We start from the raw sequence: 24543 nt of genomic DNA, 5'->3' as shown, positions 1-24543 counted from the left end.
ACCCTTTGTTTGGAGATGTCATTCAGAAGTGAGGTTTTCCTCACTCAGAACCAAGGAGTCCTATGGCACTGCCAGGGAGTGAAGCAGTGGAAGGCAAGAGCCCCGTGGGGTGATGGCTCATCTCCCTGCTCTCAGTATGGGCAGAGCACAGAAGGCTTTGGGAAGGAGGGATGAGTCTGGGACTCACTACTTGGACCCTGCTACACCTCTGTGAAAGCGTGGCTGTGATGTGCAGAGAACAAAACATGGGCAGCGAGCAAAGGCTGCGTAGGAGTTACCACGAGAGAAATCCCAGCTCAACAGGAAGGGCAGAGAGGTGCTGACCACCTGAAGAGGGAAGAGTAAGCCATTAAATCAGCCTGCTTAAAGGCTGCAACATGGGCTTATTCACCTCAAAGCAACGAAGTGATATGCAGGATTTACTGTTTAAAGAAGAATTTCACAGCCTTTTTGTTGGCTTGCAGACTTACATCCCTGTGAAATGTTATCACCTCCTCCCTTTTCCCTCCCAGCTCTGTTTCTCCTCTTATTTTTCCCCATGTGCTTTCATGAAAAAAGTAGAGAAGAAAAGTAAAGAAAAAAAAGATAGGAAACATGAAATCTGGGAGACCAGTGGGAGGGAAAGTGGTATTCTTGTTGCTCATTCACAAACGTTCAGCTGAGCAGGGAAAAAAAATCCCCACTGAAATCCGGGAATATTTCACGTATAAATTTACAACTGCTGACAAGACAACCCTACATATTTCATTTACACATTGATAAGGAAAACGTTAAAATGACAAATCAGCTGCAAAAACTGCTAAAAGTATTAATTCTGAAAAAAGTGAATAAACAAGGGGATGGTATACATATGTACTAGTAGTTTAAAAAATGGTTTGGGTTTTTATTACTAGGAATGGTATGCATGGAGAACTAGTGAATTATGAATTTCTTGATTTTTGTTTGGTTTTTGCTTGCTTGATCTTTTTGCTGGCAACGGCAGCACACCAGGAAGGAGAATTTGATGCAGAGTGAACGACTGACAAAAAAGGCTTTTTCTTTCACTTGTCCCCTCCCACTGTCACAGTGTCTAGACAATCCAAGTATAAAGACTGCTTGATTGCAGCCTCTTGTAAAATGTGACAGAGGGTGTTACATGCACACATCTTTTCAAGCCAAGTCCCTGAAAGTTGTCTGTTCTTGGCTCAAAGAAACAGCATTGTGGGGAGCTGGCTAAATGTGAGAGAATACATGTATGCATGTACATGCCTAAAGTGATTTCAGCTTACTCAGGGGTTTCATAGACAATAAATATCACCTCCATTCAGCATCCGCCTTTGTGTCAATGAGTGGAATCCAAAAACTAATCTCCTTCAGTATCACAGAGCAGGCTTTTAATATCCAAAAGTTTCATCTCCCTGCATGTCAGCATTGGGAACTGTGGAAGGCTGGAATTATTCAGCCAGCTCTGAGATCACCAAACAAAATCTGGAGTTGTTTTACACTAAACTCTCTAGAGATGAGCACACAGTGTTGTTCATCCAACATGCTGTGCATCTTACAGTAAGGGAACAAGTTTTTATTCCATTTCCACTAGGAAAGGCAGCATTTCTCGGATGTGTGAGTTATGGGTCACACAGCAATATCATAGTCTGACACTGGTTATGTTAAAAGGTATGTAACTGGCCTAATTAAAATGAACTTTCCTAATGCAAGCAAGTTCAATTTGTTTAGTTTGAAGCTGTGTTTTTAGGGGCAGTGTAAAACATGTGTTTTCATGAAAACATACCCCCCCCCCCCCGCCGTTTTCATGGGTTTTGAGACTTCCTTAGAGACAAATGAAAATAAACATGTTACTTGTCTCCTTTCTTGTCCTGATTACATTTCTTGGACTCCAACATTTACACTGCAAGCAATCCAACATGTGTCTAACCAGAAGAGTAGTTTCCACCCACATTGTGGACAAGGATATAAAATTAATTATGTCATTATTAATAATTTATATAGTCATAGCACCTCATTACTTTCAGGTAGGATACAGATGAAGGCTAAGGAGATGTATTAACATTATTATTACTGTAAATCATCCTACTTTGGTTTTTCTTTTTGTTCTTGATTCAAAATGGAAGCCAAAACTGAAACACCCAACAAAGCCAGACATCCACTCCATTAACAAAAACAAAAGCAGTCCTCTGCTAGCTAATCCAAACCTAGGAAAAGTCCAAGAGTAGCAGGAAAATTCCTCTTTTTCATACTTCTATTTTAGAAGTAAAAGTTCCAACATGTGATATCTGAAAAGCAGAAAGTACTGATTAACCTTTGCTTCTGCAGTAGTAAGCATATGGATGGGGGGAAGAATGGTGTAAATTCACTCCTTCAGAGTATCAGAAGTTTTCTCATAAGCTTTTGCAACCCACAGCTGAAACTCTGAATTATGGTACATCTTCAGAACCTACTTTTTTTAGAGTTGTAAGAGAAAATAGCTCCTAAGAGTGTTTGAGAGAAAGGTAGTGGGAGATGCAGGGAAAAATCTGTCTACTCTGCACCCTTCGATCCATGCTGTGGCCTCTGTCCTTCAACCCCTTGCACAGGAAAGGGAACTGGCACAGGAGGAGGCTCCAACCTGCTGAAGAGATGGGGAGCAGGTTCAGACCCAGCAGGGTGCATTCTCCTTCCTCCTGGATTTCTCTGGAATGAAATCTGATGGCATATTTTTAAGATAACTTCTCTCAGTAAAAAACATGAAAGGGATAGGCTGGATGACTGGTAACTGCCTTTTTCTGACCAAGTCTTACAAATCCTGTCTGGAAAGCATCAGCAGGGAAGCTGAGTTAAGAAATAGTTATGTTAAAAGGAAATCAGCAGCACAAAATCCTTGGCTTTTATTCAGTCTCTGTGGTGAACAGGCATGAATCAAACTAAGGGTTGCATCCAGCATGGCTGTGAAAAATGAAATCTCTAAGGGCTGACTTCTTGGTGCTTTACGTTTTGCTGAAAGCATCACAGAACTATCAGTCTGTGACATCAAATAAACCAAATTTTATGAGCTACCGTGGGATTTAATATTCAAAATGCCACATTCTGAGTTACCGTGAAGATTCAAGGAGGACAGAAAAGGCTTTCCAAGAATAAGAACTCCAAGAATTTTTAAAAGAGACTTTAAAAATGACTGTGGAATGCCTCCTGCAGGCTGTATAGAGGGAATAATCAACACAGAAATTTACCCTGAAGTTGAAATGTCTTACTTTCCATGTCCTATTAGTAGCTCCCTAGAGAGAAACTGATGGATTACATATTTTGAAACACAACTCTGAGACACATTAAACTCCCCAATTTTCAGAAAAGTCTCACTCACCCACTTTGACTATTACAAGTCACTAGGAAGGCATTCCAAGTTGGGCAACAAACAGGCACTTAAAACCAATCCTATGTAGGTCAGTAATTCTCATGCTGTCTGCTCGCTGACCTCTCTTTGACTCACATCTATGCTGATGGGAGCATTTTGGATTTCCAGAATTAATACTGCATCAGTTTCAAGCCAACTCAAATGAAACAGATGGAATAAAACAGCCGCACTTATTGCATTATTTTTGTTTTTATCTATTAACTCTGGGACATTTTAGAGAACTGCCTACATCCCAGCTTAGCCAGTAATTTCACAATTTTTAGGTCAGAGAGATACAACAAATACTTTAAAATTCAGACTCTTGGGTGTTATTCATTATTTCTCAGGCTTGTGGGTTGCAGGTTACTATGTATACATATAATTTTTATACTAAGGTCCGATCTAGAAAGAATATAATTTTATTGCAATATGATAGATCTGGTTCAGCCTTGAACGAAGATGGAGATTTGTGTAGAATTCTTGCAAATGTACATGTGCACCACACCTGTCATGCTGCATTGAAAAATGTAAATCAGAGAAGACACAGTACTACCACTGGATGCCCTTTGACTGTTAAAGATATGCAGAAAATCTCATATACACGAAGTTATATTCCTGAACAAAAAGCCAGAGACACCAGGGCAAAACCTGAAGTGTGTTTCAAAACAACAATCAAAAATTCCTCGGCTGCATTAATTTGATTTTTTAAGGGAGTCCTTTAATGCTTCACTCCCAGATTCTGCTTCAGTGGGCTGAGCAGAAAAAACCCCAGCAGTTCAGTTGTTCATCTGCAACAGTCAAAAGCCAGGCTACTGCTCAGTGTCCGTGGACATCCATGGCTGGATGAGCAGGAAGAGCAGTCTTAGCTGAGCTCCTGCTGCCATACTGCCCTGGTTCAAAGCAAATGCCTTTTACGGTGCTGGTATGCTCTTACTATTGTTTCTTGTCAGCTTAAGTTGCTTTGGAAGTCTTCTACAATGGTGGCAGAAGGGGTTCAGGAAAGGGAGCAGCTCCTGCTGCTGTGAGAAGAGCAGACCCTGCAAGAAGCTTTGAAGTGCCATATTCTGCCCTGCTGTTCCTCTCCATTACTGACTGGGGATGCAGCCCTGGAAACAACAGCTTCCTGACACTACAAACAAGGTTTAAGTTTTAACACATGCCTGCAAAGTGTGGCTCTGTGCTTGCCTTCCCTCTTTTCCCCTTTGGGACTGGAACTAAAAATCAGTTATGAAAAACGAAGGTTTGGGCTTCACCTTGCCTGTTTAATTTAAGTCAGCCTCGGGGGTCCGGACCAGGGAAGAGAAGGTGCATGTGGAGGGATTTCACTGAGCTCCAACCAGAGCCTTGGCTTCTGCCAGAGGCTGTGAGCACAGATGTCCATTGGGCATGGCGAGTGGCCACTCAGGGCCAGGAAGGAAGAGTGATAAATGTCTTGGTCCCTCTCTGGCAAGAGATTTATTACAACCCAGACAATCTGTTTATTATCCATATAGCTGTATGATCTGTTTATTACCAGTTAGAGAGGAAAAAGGACGTCAGTGTTCCAGCTGGGCAGGAGGAATAATAACCATATCCATGTGTTCTTTGAGGGGCAGTGGTGGTGGTGGGACTGGCTGGTAGCTGTCTGGTGGAGAGGTCACCTGGCAAGGCCACAGGAAGCTGCGTTACCATAATGCTGTTTGAGCAGCTGTAATCAAAAGCTCCCCAGCGCAAGAAGAGAAGACAAACCCTCTGAACTGCCCGTGAAAGGACACATCGCCACCCTTTGGTTTTGTGCAGCTTCTTTGCCAGCCAAGTCTGTGAATGTCGGGGCCTCATCTTTTTCAAAAAACAGTGAATTCTCTTCCACTCCCTCTGATACATCCCTTTCAGCAAAACCAAACCAGAACAAAACACAAGAAGCAATTAAAGGCTCACGCTGCAATCTCTTAAAGTTACAGCAGCTGAGTTATGCCTTGTACTGTCTCAGGGCTTTCATTACTTTGAAAAAAAGATGCCCTGGAAAAATGCAGCAGTTCTGAGAAAAGGTTCTTCTGTGTTTTTTTTTTCTTTTCCCACCAGCATCCAAACTTCACTTGTAATCTAAAAGAAAGAGTCTTACATGTAGCTAACTTGAGAGGGAAGGCTTGCAGGTTTTATGCTCATAAACTGAAGAGCAAGTCAGACTCAAAACTGCACATAGGATTTTTTTTCATGCTTAAAATGAGTTAAAGGAATATTTGAAATTAAGAACTGATGGTAGCAGCTAAACACACTGCTTGCTCTATAGTTAACCCCGCCCCCCCCCAAAGGATGGATCTATCCTTGGTTCTGAGTAACACATGAGAACACCAGGTAAATTCAACAGTGTGATTTTGAGCTACATTCCTCCTTCATCAGGCTGCTTGTGGTAGCTCTATTCATGAGCAGAGAGAAGTGGGTGGATGGTCTGCATAAGCATTTTGAGCTAATGCACCTAAATTTTAAAGTGCCTTTCAAGTGAGTAAATTAGAAAACCTATAGCAAGAGAACAACTGCTGCAAATGCCAGAATAATTTTGTCTTGGAAAGAGAAGAAGTAAAACAGTGTCTCCACTGATTTCCTCCTTCTTTTCTCCCATTAGAGAACAGAAAGATGATTGCAGGTTGATTCACACTGTTCTGATTTTTTTCTTTCAATTCTTATTTTTAGAATCTACCCAGGATTAATGAGTGTTCATCTGACCCACAGTATGGGAGTGGCACGGAGCAGAGTGCCAAATGTGAACCAGGATGGGCAGGGAAGGAAGGGGGGTAAGGGGAAGGACACAGTACAGAAGTTCTGCCTGTTTGCCACTGTGGACTATGAAGGAGGCATAAAAAAAGATCTTCTCTCAAAAAAACCTCTCACTGCTCCTCCCCATCCCCCTTTGCCCATGCAGGAGTGAAACTAACCTCTTCTCTGCCTTGTCTGATTTCTGTTTTGTGACGGAAGAACTTGAAGGATGTGACAGCAAGAAAAAGGGAGCAAGCTGAGTCTCAAATCAGGAGATGGCTTCGAGACCATTCCAGACACCATTCCCTCCTGAAGGGGCTCTCATTTCTTCTAGGTTGCTACTGCTAACATTTTAAAAGAGTTATTTAAATCCCTTATTTGTCCAGTTACACTGGGGAAAAAAATACTCTCCTTCCTAAACATGGGCAAAAATTTGCCTGTGGTCCTCCCACAAAGAAACCCCCAGCTTTCTCACCATCATTGCAGCTGGCTTCACCTACAACAGCAAAGTTGCTGACAGGTGGCAAACAGGGTGGCAACCACATTGTGATAAAGGCAATGAGTGCTTAAGGTACTGACTACACCAGTAATGGGGACACACAGAAACTCTGCCTGTGCTCACACACCCACAGAAAAGTTCTCTAGTGAGACCTGTTTTCTCAAACCCAGCTGCTGCCACTGTGGTTACAGTATATGACAGCTTACTGCTAGATGACATCTTAGGTAAGTTTACTGTGTTTGGACAGGGTTCAATTTCTCCTAGCATCCCAAACCCTGCTGTGCTTTAGATTTGTGACCAAAACAACACTGATAACTCACCCATGTTTAAGCTACTGCTGAGCAGTTCTCACACAGCATCAAGACCTTCTTAATTTCTCACTCTGCCACTGTAGCAAGTAGGCAGGGGGAGGTTTGGGAAGGGACAGAGCCAGGAAAGCGGAACCCAACTGACCAAAGGTATATCCCACACCATATCACCCTCAGTGCATGAGGAAGAGTCCACAGAGGTTTCTTTATTTCTGTGTATTTACAACAAAAAGGCTAGTGTAGGACTGGATGGTGATCTGGAGCAGACAAGGAGGGTTTCACTGAAAATGACTGCTCTGTGATACACCTTGTGAAATACACAACTCTCAACAGTTCAGGAGATCTGGAGATCCTGTCTGGAGTTCCTCCCTGTTTCCTAGCACAAAGAGACAAAAAACTGAAGGCCACTGAAATTAACAACTGTGCTGTCCCCACAGCACAGGGGACAGATGTCAGATTTGTAGATTGTGTTATAAAGGGAAAAGGACCTTTTGACAGGGAACAAATTGACACTATAAGCCAGGCTGGCTGGGAGAATCAGGTCAAATAAGCAACCACAAGCACATTCAGCAGAAACCATGATATCGAGAACATCAACCAAAGCAGAGGCTGTGAGAAGATGACCCTTTTCAGTTGCTTATATGCTAATTACAGGATTCTGAAAAAAATTGTTAACCCTCTGCTTATAAAGTAGCAATGCAAAACAGTACTCTTCAAAAATAACAGCTATATTTAGATTATTATATTATTAACAGAAACAGCTGTAGCCGATTTAAAAAATCCAAATGGAAGAGGGTGGTACCAGGCCATACGTGTCACAATGACATCAGAATGGCTGGCAACTTGGAAATAAATTATCGAGAGTAAAGGGATGATGAGCTTCTTCAACACTTACATACAAGAAGTAAAAAATCCCTTCTTGCATTACTCTGGAGACCTTATGTCACTAGCACTAACACAGGCCTGTACTTTCCAAAGGGCTACAAATGACAAGTTACTAACTCTTAATTTCAGAGAAGGATAACCCTGTGAAATTAGGCTCTTGCCAACTAGCTGCATGAGTCATCTACAGCATAGGCCTCGTAGCACCAAAGGAGACAGGAGCAGTTCACAGCACAAGGTGAAGAGCTGAACTCCACCACACACAAGCTAAACCCCATGGTGGCCACAGAGGCACCCACCCCACACGCAGCAGGACCCACTCACTTCCTGCCCCAGCCAGGGGCTGCAATGGGCAGGAGCTGCGGTGCCAGCACAAGCACAACTCACCGCTGGTCCCATGATGTAGCTACACCTGAGCTGCCCGTGAGTCATATGTGGCTTAGCACAGGAGCGAGAGCATCCCTGCTCGAGACTTTTGTCTCACTAGAGAGGAAACGATCACAAACCAGAAGGTTACTGGTTGTTTAGACTGCAAAAGACCAACGCCTCCTGTGCAAATATCTAACATTGTCTGCAATCAAATCCAGACCAGAATTTTACACAATGTGAGCATATGCTCTTTATAGATACATAAATTAAAATCCTAGTGCATGCTTTCTGAGAAGCGGTTTCACAAAACTAGAGCAAATGGAAGTCAAATCAGGCTGAAGGCAGCACATACAGAAAGCTGCTGACATCTGCAAACAGTTTAAGACATTTCCTAAATGCCTACAGTGTTACAACCATGGAAATGGGCTAGATAAAAATAACATGCAACGAAAAAAACCCAACAGCTGGGTTCACCAGGGAAGTGAAAAAAACATAAAATGTTATATAGATAACTGATACGTGAAAGGGGAAAGAGGTAAAGATAAGAAGAAGCAAAAAAGCTAAAATAAAGATTATATAGAGGAATCAAGAAGATACAAAAAAAAAAAAAGCACATAAAATCAGAAATACATTTTTTATTTTTCTAAACAGATTATGAAAGATGAATCCTGAAGAATAAAAATCGTAGAATCGTTCATAATGATATGACAGCAGCAGAAGTTATTCAGTAAATGTTTCTGATTAGCACACAGGTAAAAGGCTGGGTGATCTGTTTATGATGATAATAATGAAATAGCTTCCCACCACAGCAGCCCCTGGAGAGGGGACGTTAAACAGAAGATAAACGATTCTGGGTGATTCAGATTAGTTGCTAGAAATAGACTTGTCTCAGAAGGTTTACAAAGGCAGCCTTGGAGCTGCTATTGCCTCTAAAGCAGTTCTTGGCCCCTGGGGAAGGACCAGGGAGAGGAAGAAGGCTCATACTGGGCTACTATTTGAGAAGGGTAAAAAGTAATTAGAGGCCAGTTGGATGAGTTTCCAGTATTTTGCAGAGGATAGAACAACCAACATAGGTCTCAATTGGTAATTTTTTTTTAAAGCTCTGTAATTGAAGTCAATTAACTGGGCTTTAAGGAAAATAGATCCTGTGAAGCTAATCTGATGTAATTTATTGCAAAAATTACAAGTTCACTTGATGAAGGCAGCATTGTTAACAGTATTACAAATCTAAGTCATTTGACTTGTTCTGTAGAATACCTTTATGAATGCTTTCAAGCCTATATGGAATATCTCCATCTGTCCATGGAGAGCAGGACTCCATTGGTGGAGAGCACTGTATAAGATCAGGCTAAAACCTGTAAACCTATTTTATACTGAAGTCACTTTTGAGTCCACAATCATATTAGAAGTACTAAAAAGCTGATTAATTAAGGAAACCAATGTGTAACTGTAAATGGGAAACTATTTATTAGCAAACAGATGCGTTCGTATTGGGTTCCACAGGCACTAGTGATCATACCTTTACTATTCAATAGCCTTATCAGTGACCTGGATTAAAGTTACATCATTGTGGCTAGACATGAGACTGGGAATAGCAGAAAACAAAGAACAAGCCTGACACAGAGCAACTGGGGTCTGTAGACAGATGGGAGAAACCAGCTTAGGTGTTAATATGGCCAAGTACAAAAATCACCTTATTAGAATGAAGAATATAGGCCATACTTACAGGATGAGAGGGAGAGAGAGGACTCTATCCTCCGAAGCAGAGACTGAATATGAGACCCGGGGTCCTGGGAAGCAATCAGCTCGACATGAACTCCCCACACAAGGCTGTGGCCAAAAGGGCTAATGCAAGCCTCAGCTGTACAAACAAATGAAAATCAAAAGATGAGTAGGTAGGTTATGGCGGCGCTGTATTTGGTTCTTGTTCCTCTGCTCCATGAATAACGTATCAGGTTCTGCTGCTCCATTTTACAAAAAAAGTGTTGGAAAAACCGGAAGAGTGTTCAGGGAAGAGAAATTAAATAACTGAAAACACTGGTCTACAGAAGGCTTTGTTATAGACAAAAATCTTACAGGGAATTTTGTTATTTTGCACATGGTATAACAGTATTCTTACACTGAATAAATTTGGTAACAGCAGGCTCTGATCTAGCAAAGGTAGAAACTGCATCAGGACTGAAAATTATTCCAATCCAGACTGTGAACAGGCAAGTTTGTTCTGCTTGTTCAGCAATGATGTGTTATAGGCAGTTAACCAGTAATTAACCCTTTGCATCACAGGTTATGATGTACTGCCCACCTCTGCAAAGCTGTGAAAGTAACTGTGCTTGATTCAAAAAGGATGCATGCCCACATGGCTTGGGTTAATTGTTACAAAGCAAGAGCTCCTGCAGGTGAGCTGAGTGGTCACTAAATCACACTGTACTTTGTGTTGCCACCCAGAAACTCTTCTTGTCCTTGCTCTCCAGGTTGTAATCCTGGCAGCCTTCCTGCCCATAGCTTACAAACCATCTCTGGGGAAACCCCAGGCTTCTGGGGATGAGGTGCAGATGACACCCGACAGAGTGTCATCTAAGTACAGATGACACCCGACTGTCCATCTTCTGCAGGATCTGCAGGTGGCCTCTATCAATTCCCAGCACACAGTTTTGTGTGGCTCCACACAAAACCTCACTGTAAAAAGTTCCTCACACTGAGACACCAAGGAAACTACTTTTAGGAAATCGATGCGTGTTACTACAGCTCTGCCACTGAGAAAGCACCGGTGACTCCTTGTTTCAGCAATTCACTTCATCTGCTGCCTGCCACTGGGACCTCGTCCCAGGGATCTGGCTGGGATCTCATCCCAGCATTCCCTGGCCACAGAAGGTGACCTCAGAAAACTATGCTGAGGAAAAGAGTCCTCCAGACCTCACAGATATTTCCTCTATCAAATTCACCCTTTCAGGATGAACCAGTGGACTAGCTACCTTCTTCAGGAAAACAAGTTAGATCCTTTAAGCAGAATGAGTGGATGTGAGCATTACCCCTGCAGGAACCTCCCAGGTCACTCAGGACATCCACCTGTCTTCTCCTTCCCTTTCTCCATGCCAGGGAACTGGGTGCTGCCAAGAAAGCTTTTGGCTATCTGTCGCAAGGCTGGGGTTGGGCATTTGAGTTCCTAAGGACCATGTGTTCAGCTGTAGGGCCCTGGTAACTGAATTTGCTTCATCCCACAGCCTGCCAATATTTCAATTTGGTGTTTTTTAAGGAAGCAGTGCAAGCTTTTGTGTGTGCTGTCTTTCTTAACCTGGGCCTTTGGCCAGAAAGTATTAATCCAATCAATGTGCAGGAGTGGGAAGGCTGGAAGTGTTTGATTTGTGCCACTTGCTGGCATCGTCTCATTTTAAGCTTCTGGAATGAACCCACTTATGACTGAATGCTGCAGTGTAAATTCTGCAAATAAAACAGATAAAATAATCTCAATTACTTGAGCTCAGGACTAGTTCACATATGCCACTCCAGAGATTTAGAAGGCGTTATTTCATAAAAACATCTAATTAAATTTAATTATGGTTCTGCAGTCATTTTAATGTTCAACAGGTGGAAAAAAAAGTGTTTTTCAAACTTTTGGTTACGCTCAGTAAGTGATGCCTGCTAAAACACAGCATGCACAGCATAGTAAAATCTTGGTCATATGTTACAAACATTAAAGAAACATCCTGTCTTCAGTAAACATGTAATACAAAGCTTCTGCAGAGTGAATTACAGCAAGAAAGTTTGTAAAAATTTTAGGGAGGAAGAAGGCCTGTCCAAGTGTGGTGTGTATGTATGTGTATGTGTACATGCATTCACACACGCCCCACCTCTTCACCTCCGCTATACCCGGCATTCCTGTCAACAGTCTCAAGACTCAAAACTGTGACTGGCAACTCTTTAGTCACTAAAAAAGCAGAAGTTTAGGGAAAGCTGGTTGAAGACAAGGTTTCAGAGCTACTAATAAAAGATGAATCCGAGCCTGCAAAAGTACAGTTTGAATTGTGCATTTTTGCATCTTTATACTTTCTGTCCTCCTGGATGGATTTTTCTCCCTCTTCCTCTGGCACAACCCCAGCTACATCCTACAGCATTAGGATGTTCTGTTAAGCAAATGTGCAAACTGTGTTTTTAAACCTTGTAAAGGCTTATGTCAAAAGATGTACCAAGGATCACATAGGCTAGACTCCAGAAATAGAATTTTACAGATGAAGTAACTTCCTAACTAGAAATGATAAAAACTACATAGAAGCAAAGAGCTTTAATATATGGATTTAAACCCCCCTTTTTTTTAAATATTAAAAAATAAATTAGATGCAAAGCTTGTCTTTTTATTCTAGACACATAGACACAGAATTAAATGGGAGAATGTGAAACTAAAATCATCCCATCTGCCTTTGTAATTCACCCAGACTAGACACAGAAATGCTACGGAATTTAATGCAATGAACCCCAGAAGTGTCACTTTCACAAATCTCAAGAGGCATCATTGACCTGAGGCTGGCTGCAGTTTCTGCCCCAATTCCAGTTTAATGTATTCCAGTCTGACCCTGAAGCGACAGTGCTGCTGGAGAACACACTAAGAAACAAATGCAGGCAATTGCTTTGACATAATTCTTTTGGACGCAGGCAGATCGAATGTGCTGATGTCAACAGAGACCAGAAAAGAGTTTCATCCAATCTCCTTTCCTCACTGAAGAAAACAATGAGAGGAAACAAAGCACAACCCAAACCCAAACACATGCCCACCTCCCAGCAGCAGTACTGATACATGCTGTCTAAGAAAGGGAGAACCAAGACAAATGTTTCTAAAGTAGCATTTATATGTATACACAGCATTTCATTTATAGCTTAAATTTACACGACTTGTGTATATAATTGGCTCTTTGCACATAACATGCATGAAACATCTGTTCTATAGGAGACACTAATTTAAAACCCCAGGAACAACCTAATGCAGTCCTTTATGGCCACAGCGCATTCAAAAGAGTTCCTAGCATAGTTTCCTCAACTTAATGTAAACCATTCTTCATTCTCACATGCTTCTAAAATTTAGGGGGCTGTGTGGACCTGCTTTCAATATAATTGTCAGGACTAAACCTTCCTGCCTTGCCACTGATATAAATATCTAAGCTCTAGCATGCTCTGAGGCTGCATAGTTTGAAGTCAGAGAATATTGAGGCAACACTGACTTTTTTCTGCACAGTGACAACAAGAAGAGAAGCTAGGAATATATTTTCCCATGGGAAATATGAATTATGGTAGGAAACCAGATCAAGGATGCCACGGTGTCTATCATGAGAATAAAAGACTAAGCTAAAGATTTTCTTCTCCAGCTGGTGATGTTGCTCCTGAAGTAACTTCTGTAAAAAAGAGAAAAACCCACACATCACTGGTACAGTTTTCAGAACTCATGAGGGAAAATACTAGGGTTGAACGTGGCTGGCCCCTCAACTTTATACAATAAAAACAGAACAAAAAAGCAGATCCCAAGCTCATTTCCTCCTCTCTCTTTTACTTCCTCTCCTAAGAAAGGCTTCCACCTCTGCTATTTACAATTTTTCTTTTCTCCCAGTCCTCCAGCTCCTCCCCCATCAGTCCATACTGAAGGACTGTCTGCAATGGTATAATGCAAAAACCAGATGAGATACTTAAGGCTTCCCCTTTCTGTGTGCCTGGAGTGTTTCCAGGAAGAGAAAGTCTTGCGAGGATTCCCACTTTGCTCTTCTGCAGCTACTTGTGTGGGTCACTCTACCACAATAAAAGCCTGCATCTGTTATCTGACCACGATCGAGAGACAGATAAAGATTACCATTTTTAATGTCCATAGGAAGTGTGGTCTGAGAGAAGAGTGATCATGTGTAACAGCCACTGAAGCTATTTGATGTGGAACATTAAACCACCCCTACACAAAGTAAAACCAGACTTTTGTCCTCTATCACCTTTTATATGACCTGCCCCCAGAATGTGGCCACAAGTTGTGGTCCACAGTTTGGCTGAGCATCAGAAGCCGCAGAATCTTTTCCTCTATGCTGGGATCTGCGTAAGTGTTGCAATGTTCAGGCAATAAGGATTTTAAGGCCACCAATCATCAGGACTTAGTCATAAAATCACAGAATGGTTTGGGATGGAAGGGACCTTAAAGACCATCCAGTTCCAACCCCCTGCTAAGGGCAGAGACATCTTCCACTAGACCTGGTTGCTCAAAACCCCATGCAGGGGTTGAATATTGAACGCTTCCAGGGATTGGGCAGCTTCTCTGGGCAACTTGTTCCAGTGCCTCACCATCCTCAAAGTAAAGAATTTCTTCCTCATACCTCATCTAAACCTACCTTGCTCAAGATCTTTATTAGTGGCATAGGCAGTGAGATGGAGTGCACCCTCAGCAAGCTTGTGGATGACATCAAGTTGAGTGGTGCCATTGACACGCTGGAGGGAAGGGATGCCAGCCATCCAGAGGGACTTGGACAGGCTTGAGAGGTGGGACCGTGGGAATCTTGTGACGTTCAACAAGGCCAAATGCAAGGTCCTGCACCTGGGTCAGGGCAATCACCAGCATCTGTACAGACTGGGGGATGAAGGAACTGAAAGAAGCCCTGTGAAGAAGTACTTTGGGGGTACAGGTGGATGAAAAATTGGATATGAGCTGGCAACACGTGACTCCAGTCCAGAAAGCAGCTGAATCCTGGGCTGCATCAAAAGCAGCATGGCCAGCAGGTCAAGGGAGGTGATTCTGTCCCTTTACTTCGCGCTTGTGAGACCTCACCAGGAGGTGAGGTGTGAGACCTCACCAGAGCATCGAGCTCTGGGATCCCCAGCACCAGACCTTGGACTTGTTAGAGCAGGTCCAAAGGATGGCCATGAAGATGATCAGAGGGCTGGAACACCTCTCCTATGGAGACAGGCTGAGAGAGTTGGGGTTGTTCAGCATGGAGAAGACTCCAGGAAGACTTTAGAGCAGCCTTAAAGGAGGCTTATAAGAAACATGAAGAGAAAGGCTTTACCAGGACCTGCAGTGACATTTTTTCAAATTCTGTTTTCAACTGAAAAAGGGTAGATTTAAACATGGGAAGATTTTTTTTACAATGAGGGTGGTGAGACACTGGAACAGACTGCCTAGAGAAGTTGCAGGTGTCCCGTTGCTGGAAATGTTTAATGTCAGGTTGGATGGGGCTTTGACTAACCTGGTCTAGTGGCAGGTGTCCCTGTCCAGGGCAAGAGTGTTGGAGTAGATGAACTTTAAAAGTTCTTCCAATGCAAACAGTTCTATGATTGGTGATTCTGCTATTGAATTGGATTCTCACCTCTGTGGTTCCTATCACAAAACACAGCTGGCACAGCTGGGACTTAATGGTGCTGTAAGAGAACGTGTGGAATATGGGTACAAACCCGTATCACTGTAGACAGAGATAAAGAAAGCACATACACTCCAGGATTAAGGCACATGAAGAACAGAGGATTAAGACACCCACATGGTTCTGTCTAAATGCACATATGATGCAAAACAAAAAGCAAGAACCAAATGCACTCATACCTTTACACTGTCATTTGTATGAAGAGTCAGTCTATCATTTCTTCCCCATTGTAAAGCCACGGTTGTTAGGACAATCACAGCAGTGGTTATGTAGCTCACTATCTTCTCAGAGCGTGAGAGATACGATCATCTACAGTCTTCCAATACTTCCCTCTACACATGCACCTCTGACTCCAGCTTTCAGAGACAGCAGATTATTTGTTTCTTGGCTACTGCAGGCTGTTACAATATTTTTACAACAGGAAATGTGTGTTCCATACGTAAGAAGACTACACTCACAAGAAATAATGCAGGAAAGTGATCTAATTTCTCTTCTGCTTCCTTCCTTCTGCAGTGTGCTGCATTAAGATGTTTGTTCCAATACACAGATATCAGTTCAAGGCCAAGATTTTATTTACCCTGATTGTACAAAACAAGCCAGCACTTAAATTGCAACTCAAACACCTCAAGCTGTTGTGCTCCTTTCACGCTCACCTAAGTGATTTAGGTAAGTGCGCTTAAAATTTCTCTTTTCAAGGTTATTGAGCCTGTCTCATCCGTGGCCGGATATTTGTGTGTCAGTGCTATAGATTTAAACTCCTCTGAATGAACATTTTCCAAAGGTGCAAACAGCAGATCAAGCAGGAAATGTCAATTTTGAAGTGAACCTCAGTATTGCAGACTGTAAGAAAATGTCCATTGTACTGCATTTAAGGAAAAGAGCACAACATCTTCACTAAGCACTGCACCCCCCCATGGATGTTACTCAGCTACCACTGCGGAACAAAAAAATCTGAGTAACTGCTACACTTCACTTCTCTGCTTTTGGAAAACCAGTTTTTAATTTAGAAAGTCTGAGATAGCCTTTTAAAAGAAAACTTTAAAGCATTCTCCTACACATATCCCTATTTATTACTGGGACTGACAATACTTGTATGTAATAAATTATAAATTGCCACATGCTACTGCCTCCTGTCTGAAAGCTAAAAGCTGGCAAGAGACTCTATACTGCTACAGGGCCAAATCTGCATCAGGCAAGTTGCTGAATTTGGGAAGTTATGAGCACCAGCAGATTCACAAGCTGACCAGTCAGTGCTAACTGCTCAATGCCAAAGTTCTTGGAAAGCGATAAACAGATGGGTCAGGGAAGGACAGAACTCTGACTTGGATTGCACAGCTGTAGAAATAAGTTCATTTGTTCTCTATCTCCCATGCTAAAAACCAACAGACCATTAAAACTCCCCACTCTATCCTGCATTTTTTGTGAGCTAACATGACTAACTCTTTCATATTTACGTGTTAAGAGAGGTATATAAAATACAAATAAAATCAAGGGGTACTTCCAAAAGTTATGTCTGTTTTGTTTATGATGTCAGTAGTGTATTCTTCTGGCAAGGCAATATTGTCTCTGAAATGCAGGAGATTTCCCTACGCCTGGGCTGCAGCCTCTGCTTTTTGTTTGCATTTGGACACTTAACCATCTTCCCTGAAGCTGAAGCATGAAGAATGAAGCTCCATGTTTCCTTTTGTATGTATTTTTTTCAGGGCAGTTTTTCAGATGCCAGGAGCACAAACGTAAGCAAAAGAGAAGAGTTCAGCATTGCTTTAATGGCAGCACCCTGGATTCCCCCTGCCCCCAACAAGTGATACATATTAGTACATCTGTTTTCTCCATGAAGTCTTTCTGCATTCTTTGCAGGGCACAGGAAGGATGTGGGCTCCTTTTCACATTCAAATGAGGCAAATTAGCCTTTGCCTGGTTCCTTCAGTATAATGCTTATTTTACATTTAAGCGTGAGAAAAAGGGAGGAAATAAACCCCAATATGTTAGGTGGGTTACACGTTCCATTTTGGTGCAAGCCTCACCGAGCCTTCTTTTGCGAACTGCTTTCCACAGGACACGATTTCAGGATGATAGTTTAATTAGTTCAATAGTTTAATTATGTAAAATGACCAAATAGTCTGCACAAAGAAATAGCTGCCACAGACACATTAAACACGAGAAAAAGCTGAAAATGAAAACCTGAATCAGCAGGGTTCAGGCAATCCAGGGCTGTTCAGCTCGAAAGCAGCACTGCAGGAGAAAATCTGAGTGTCCCACTGGAAACTAAGTTGAACATGAGCCAGCAATGCTCCCTTATGGCAAAGGTGGCCATCAGCCTCCTGGCTTGCATTAGGAAAAGCACTTCCAGCAGGTTGAGAAATATGACCCTTCCCCTGTATTCAGCACTGGTAAGACATGACTGGAGTGCTGGATTCAATTCAGGGATTCCTGAAAATTTGGGGCTCCCTTGTACAGAAGAAATATGGACTTATTTAAGCAGATCCAGTAAAAGGGCCACAAAGATGGTTAAGAGTTTGGAGCACCATCCTATAAGGAAAGGGTGAGAGCTGGGACTCTTCAGCCTGGAGAAGAGAAGGCTCAGGACAATCTTATTAATGTGTATAAATACCTCATGGGAGGCAGTAAATGAGACGAGGCAAGACCTTGCAGTGGTGTCCAGCGACTGGCAATCGGCACAAATTAAAGCACAGGAAATGCTGTTTAAACAAGACAAAAAAGCTTTTGTACTGTGAGGGTGTTGAACACTGGCACAGGTTGCCTAGAGAGGCTGTAGAGTCTCCATTGCTGGAGATATGCAAATCCCAGCTGGATATGACTCTGAGACACCAACTTTAAGTTGGCCCTGGTTTGAGCAGAGAGTTGGAGCAGATGATTTCCAGATGCCCTTTCTAACCACAGCAGTTTGTGATTCTGCCAGATCATATAAAGACCTGCTGCACTTACAAAAATCCTTCTCTCACTCCTTCTACAAGATGGAGACAAATGCAACAATTCAGTAAGGTAACAAAAGCAGAGTCCACATTTTGCAGGGAAAAGGTGTGGTTCAAATTCCCTCTTTTTTAGGTCCTGTGCTCCAATCCAAGTGGTAAAGCTAAGAGATGGGATGCAAGAAAAACCAAACTGCTTGGTAAACTGTGCTTTACCCAAGACAGTTAGCACTAGGTGGAAATTCAGAGCACACTCTGCGTTACAGCAACTTCTTGCACACTTAATGCACCCTATGCACAAGGTAACACACCCCACATACAGAGAACAGAGAGTGAAGTAGTCAGGTGCTGTAAGTTTACACTCGGCTTTACTGACGGGAATCTCCTCTGGCAACAAGCCCTTAGCTCTGATGACAGTTGTGTGCCAGGTTTGACAGGTTTTACTGAGAGACCTGGAAGAAGTTTTGACACACCTGCTAAAGCATGAAGTGCTTTATCCATCTCGGCTGCCATCCTCATCCACAGTTCCAGAATGCACCAGTCTCGCAGCAAGCAATGGGCTGTGTCCTTGGTCTAGAGGCGTGCAAGACCCATGTTCCAAGTCCCTGTTTTGCTCACAGACTACCCCTTGAAATAAGTTACTTGCTGTTGTTCTTGGCTTTCCCCCTGTTCTGACCTGAGTCACCGTACAATGCACTCTCCCCTTAGCCTGTGTGAGCAGAGCCCTGCTATGGCCTTCCACCCCCTCCGTGGGAGCCCTGAAGCCTCCTCTGACCACAGAGCAGCAAGAGTTCCTACACCCTCACAGCTGACACCGGTTTTTCAGACACCTGGCTGCATAAAGAACACAACCATCTACTGTTCTCACGCACCTCTCTCTGCTCTAAAGCCAAAGGCATCCAAATTGATCAGTCTTGCAGCACCATTATGTGTATCAGCTTGAACTCCCCTTCACCTTCCATCTCCTTCCTTAAAACAGAGCACAAAGCTCCAACTCAGAGACCTAGAGTAAAGGTAATCCAATCTAGATTTAGACCCAGACCTCCCCGAAAGCCTGAGCTCACTCAGTGTCAGGCTTTAGCTATCCCCAAGCAGTAGGAGCAACAAGGCTGCTCAACTGGACACTGATGCCTTCAACACTGGTTTACTTAAAAGTGTTGTGCCAAAGAGGTAAGTGGAGGGGCCTGAATAATTCAGAAAGATCTCAATAACAGTGCAAGTGAAAATATACTTTAGGCGTCTTAGGAAAAGTCAGTTTCTCTCTACTGAGGCATCCACAGCACTTCTAATCCATAATTTCCATTTTAGCCTGTTAAAATAATGAGATTTATTAGTCCTGTCACATGTCCTTTCTGAAGATGCTGGGAGGGTGTGGGAGAGGGAAGAGAGAAAATTAGTTATCAGTCACCACTTGCCAAGAGTAGATTAAGCACTCAAGAGTTATACATTCATGTATAAATGACTCAAGGGAATTTCATTTATTCCTTTTCTCCTAGCTTATAGTTTTTTCCTCCTGTCCTGCAGCCCTTGTTCCCACTGCTCTCAGTCACCACCTGCCTGCAGTGGACAAGTTGGACAGTAGCAAACAATTCTGGATTTTCCCTCCTTTCATCATGAGAATTCATTTGGACTCTCTTTCCCAGACCTCAGAGCATGCCTGATTCCTGGGAGCAGAACAGAGAACAAGAATAGAGTTAATCTTTAGCAATGTGATAAAAATCACTCCCTCACACAGACAACTGGAGAGGGATTTCAACAGAGCTGTTGTGCCAAGCACCTGATAGCAAAACCTGAAACTGTTGCCAACCCACGCCTTCCTGCTCACAGACACAGCTTGCTCAGTCTCCCCCCAGCACTCCTGCTTCTCTACTAAAATCTAAGTCACCACTGAGCAAACCCTCTCACCAAAGTAAGAGGCCACTCTTTCCATAACCGAGACACAAGCACGGCTGCATTACAAGTGGGGTCACCTCATCTCTCTTTCTACTGTTTTTAATTTAAAAAAGAGTTAGGAAAAGCACCTTAAACAATCAGATTGGAGAGAGGGCATAGGAGGACAGGACATATGGAGATTTCATGGCTTGGGTGCAATCTAAGAAGCCACCAAGGAGCAGGCAGGTGAGCAGAGCAGCTGGGAAGGGAGGGGAGGAGGGGGCAGCAGGAGATGCGGGAAGAGCTATCAGCATCTTGCTCTCCCAAAGCCAGAGTGCCAGCTGGCAGCTACATGTTGCTGGTTGCGTGTGGGCTGTGAGTATAAGAGAGGAGATGAGCCTTTAGGGGAGGAGCTGTCTGATAAATCATTAATGAATGAAAATATGAAGTAATCAGTCTGCCTGGGAGGCAGAATCATCTAATGATGAGGATGATGGACTAGGCAGCAGGAGATGAAGTTCCTATCTCACCCACAAGACCACTGGCACACCAGCTCCTTTTGCTGTGAGTAAGAAGATACAGCTGCTTCCTTACATTGAAGGGCTTCTCCCTTAAAATCAACACAGAAACCCCACGATCTAGGTGATAATAAAATTTACAGCATCCTTTGTGGAAACTGCACCCCCAGCTTTTCTTTTGTTGCAGGCAGTGCACAAAGAACCAATGTCCCTTCTCAGAGACCAGAGGTCTTCACTAAACCAGATTTTTTTCAAAGCAATAACAAAATCTAGTACGACCTTTCAGCAGCACCATCGGCATTTAACTTTAAATCGATTAACTACACACACAGTACTAATTACCCATGGGTGGGTTTTTATTTTTTTTTTAAGCAATCAGACTACTGGCTGGAAATGTAAGGGTATGTCTCTGTGTGAACAGGGACACTCTGCTTTCTATGTGCTCTCTGAAACGACGAGGAAAATGCTTGAGAAATTATGTTTAAAGGGGCATTTGTGTTTATGGGGTTAGCTGCAGGGGCACCAGACACATGCAGTCAGAAAGTGATGAGGTTGATAGGGGAAGGGGCAGGAGGTTAGCACAGTTTCTTTTGCACAAAAACCTAGCAGAATGTGTCATGCTGCACAGAATCAATACAGCCCTTGCATGAAAAAGAAATTGTCAGGTTTGTACAGTTGTCAGGCTTATTTGGAAAGATGCTCACAAAGGTGATTTTTAATTTTTAAGAAATCTTTAAATGCTCTCTTTCCTCTATCTTAAGATCCCTGAACATTCAAGAGTATTGTTTTAAAATAAATGATTCTAAAATAAACACAATCGCGGATATTATTTTAAAATAAACACCAAAGACAGACATGGCACACATCAACATGAAACCATCTAATGTTGGCACATTTGTGGGATAAGAGGCACAAGGGCTTTATCATCCAATGTACTTAAAACATGATTCTCCAGAGTGAAGGATGCATAGATTGCAGCAGAAACCACAAATAGAAGACACATATGGCCATGACAGAGACTGTGTTTATAGAAACTCAAACAAGCACCTGAGCAGATCTGTGTTTTTCAACTACAAACCTATTTGTGGTGCTGAAGTCCAGTTTAATTATCCTGCCAAACATTGCTGAGCCACAACAAGTTTATTACAGTTTATGGAAGAACCTACTCATGCAATTTTACAAGGAAATTGCCTGTGCCTAATCTAATTGCTAAGAAGTAGCTAAAATTATATTAGTCCTGGAAAGACCAAGAAAGAAACAGGAAGCTCTAAAAGGTTCAAGAGGCATCACAAGGCTGTTCCTGTAAATCACAGCATTGCAGATTTGAGGATGAGATCCCTGGAGAGGCTCCCAGTCACAGTCAGACAGTGTTTTTCACCCAGAACAAACATAACACAGGTGAGATGACTTACAGCACATAAAAGTATGATTTCTCACATACTTAAGCCTTCTTCTGGTTACTGAATACATTTACATAATAAGTGGGGTTTGTAAATTACCCACTGATGAGATAATACAGATTTAAATCATCTGCAATGTCAGTTCCTTCTACTTGCAAGCTTTAGCAGCCCTTGCAAAAGATTTAACTGGGCTCCACTGAAGAATCCAATTTCTCAGTATTTTGTTTAATCATAAGATAAGCAACACCTATAAAATTTAACAAATGGATTAGGATGGCTTAGATATTTCCAGACTCTTGCAGGATACTAACATGTAACATCACAAGGAATTACTTCTGTAAATTACAGAAAGATTAACTGGAGGTTGCTGGACATGTCAAGCAAGCTACAGTCAAGCCTGTTAACACAGTAATGTGTCATTATGTGCCACACAATCACAGAAGCGTCTCTGAAAAGTCACTTGCTAGTTTACGTCTTGCCAAACTAACCAAGAACGGATTTCTGACAGCCCAACAGCTACTTTGACACTTTGCATGAACCACCATGATTTCAACTGGCATACAGCCTGTTGTTTTGCTCATGTGCTCTAGGTTAAAAATAAAAAAATAATAAAAAAAAAAGAAAAATATTTTAAAAATCTGCTCCCTTCACACTCGCCCACACCACTGACACAGAGGAGCCTAGGGCAGACAACCTGGACTCAAACTGGTTAAATACAAGAAAGGGAAGTTGTGAGCAGACAAAGCAAGCTCCAAGGGCATCTCTCTCAGACTTTCACAGTTTTCTGGTACTTCAGCCATCCCTGACTTGCAGAGTACATTAAATTTGCTGCTCTCACTGTCCATCATCATTAGAGAACTGTCCATCAAAAACCAGATTTCTATGAGAGCTGGTTAAAAACCTGAAGAAAATATACAACTAATTGCCGGATGTGCCTGGGGTGTCTTCTTCCTCCACCCTGGAACAGGAAAATGGTTTTATGTTGTGCTTTTACCTGTTCTTGGTGTGGTTTTGTTGTTTTGGGGTTTTTTTTGTATGTTTTTTTTTGTTTTTGTTTTTGTGTTGTTATGTTTTTTCCTCTCTTGTTTTAAATAGTTAAGGAAAGTTCTTGTCTGGGAGACAAGTAGAAGCATCTCCAACCCAGAGGAGCCTAAAGCTACACCACAAAGCTCCTGGAATTTATCCCAGACTTAAGAAATTCAAAAGAGACAAGCAAGACATTGACTACATTCATGAGTAGCTTCAAAAATAGGAGAAATATTCTGGGCAAAAAAAATACCATGAGAATTACTGGTTACAGTGGAAGCAGAACAGTGTTGATAACTTGACACAAAAACCCTCCACACAGCAGCACTCTTACAGCTCCTGCTGAAGCAGGATGGTGGCCTGGAATGGTATTGGGTTCTCACAGTATTGACCAAGAATTTTCTTAGAGATGAAGAGGTTGTTAAAAGTGACAGCTTAGGAATTTTTTATTTCTTTAATCAGAAGCACAACCAGGGAAATATTTAATACAGTAATAGAAACTATTGATGTTAAATAACAGAAATACTTCATACAGCACTTAGAAGTCCCCTGCAATACAAATGACTTTCAATGCTGTCTCAAACATATGCCTCAAAATTTTCATTTGATTCATCATTTTCTTTTGATTTCTGGAAACTTAGAAGTGCTGTAGAAGGGGTCTTGCAGCACCAGAGTAACAGGCCTGTGTTTCCCACAAAATTTAAAATTAAGGCCTCATATCCATTCACCCAAATCACACATGCAGAAAAGTATGGACAAAAGCAGATGCGGGTATGGGGACCTAAACTGGATGGTAAAAGCAAACTAACAAAACCAATGTGAACATGAACTCTTCCCAAAGACACTGGCTGTGCACAGCCAGCAGCTCAAGTGCTTCCTTCTCTCTGCCTGGAAACGGAGCTCCTTCCTCAGAGCTCTTCCCAACACCCATCCACCTTCTGAAGTGTTTTCAAGCTGGGCTGCTTTTTGCCTGCTATGTAATACATAGTCTCTTTGCACACTGCTGCACGAGATATTAGATGAAGGGTGCTACATCTTTTGCTGAGCATAAGCCACATGAAACTGCTCAGAGCACGACAGGAGCCGCAGTTCCGTGCAAGATTCGCTACTGCTGACAGTAACCAATGGCATATTCCACGCGCATGACCAGACAAGTAATTGTGTCTGGTTAATACCAACACCACATGTGCAGGGTGACACGCACATGGAAGGCACATGCTGCACCTACACAGGAATGATGAATACTTCAGTATCAACACGTAAGAATTC

The 24543-nt window shown here is 42.4% G+C and overlaps 1 protein-coding gene across 1 annotated transcript in view; it reads right to left on the bottom strand.

Annotated features, from left to right (window-relative positions):
• Positions 1 to 24543, bottom strand: part of FYN (FYN proto-oncogene, Src family tyrosine kinase) — a gene marked incomplete at its 3' end in the record, with an annotated part of 136118 nt that overhangs the window by 41195 nt on the left and 70380 nt on the right. The window contains exon 3 of the mRNA XM_082302608.1: positions 9882 to 10016. The remainder of the gene's footprint in view (positions 1 to 9881; positions 10017 to 24543) is intronic.

This window comes from Coloeus monedula (genome assembly GCF_965178545.1).
Source record: "Coloeus monedula genome assembly, chromosome: 2".
In the NCBI taxonomy this organism is placed as follows: Eukaryota; Metazoa; Chordata; class Aves; order Passeriformes; family Corvidae; genus Coloeus; species Coloeus monedula.
This window is presented reverse-complemented; position numbering and strand designations above follow the sequence as displayed.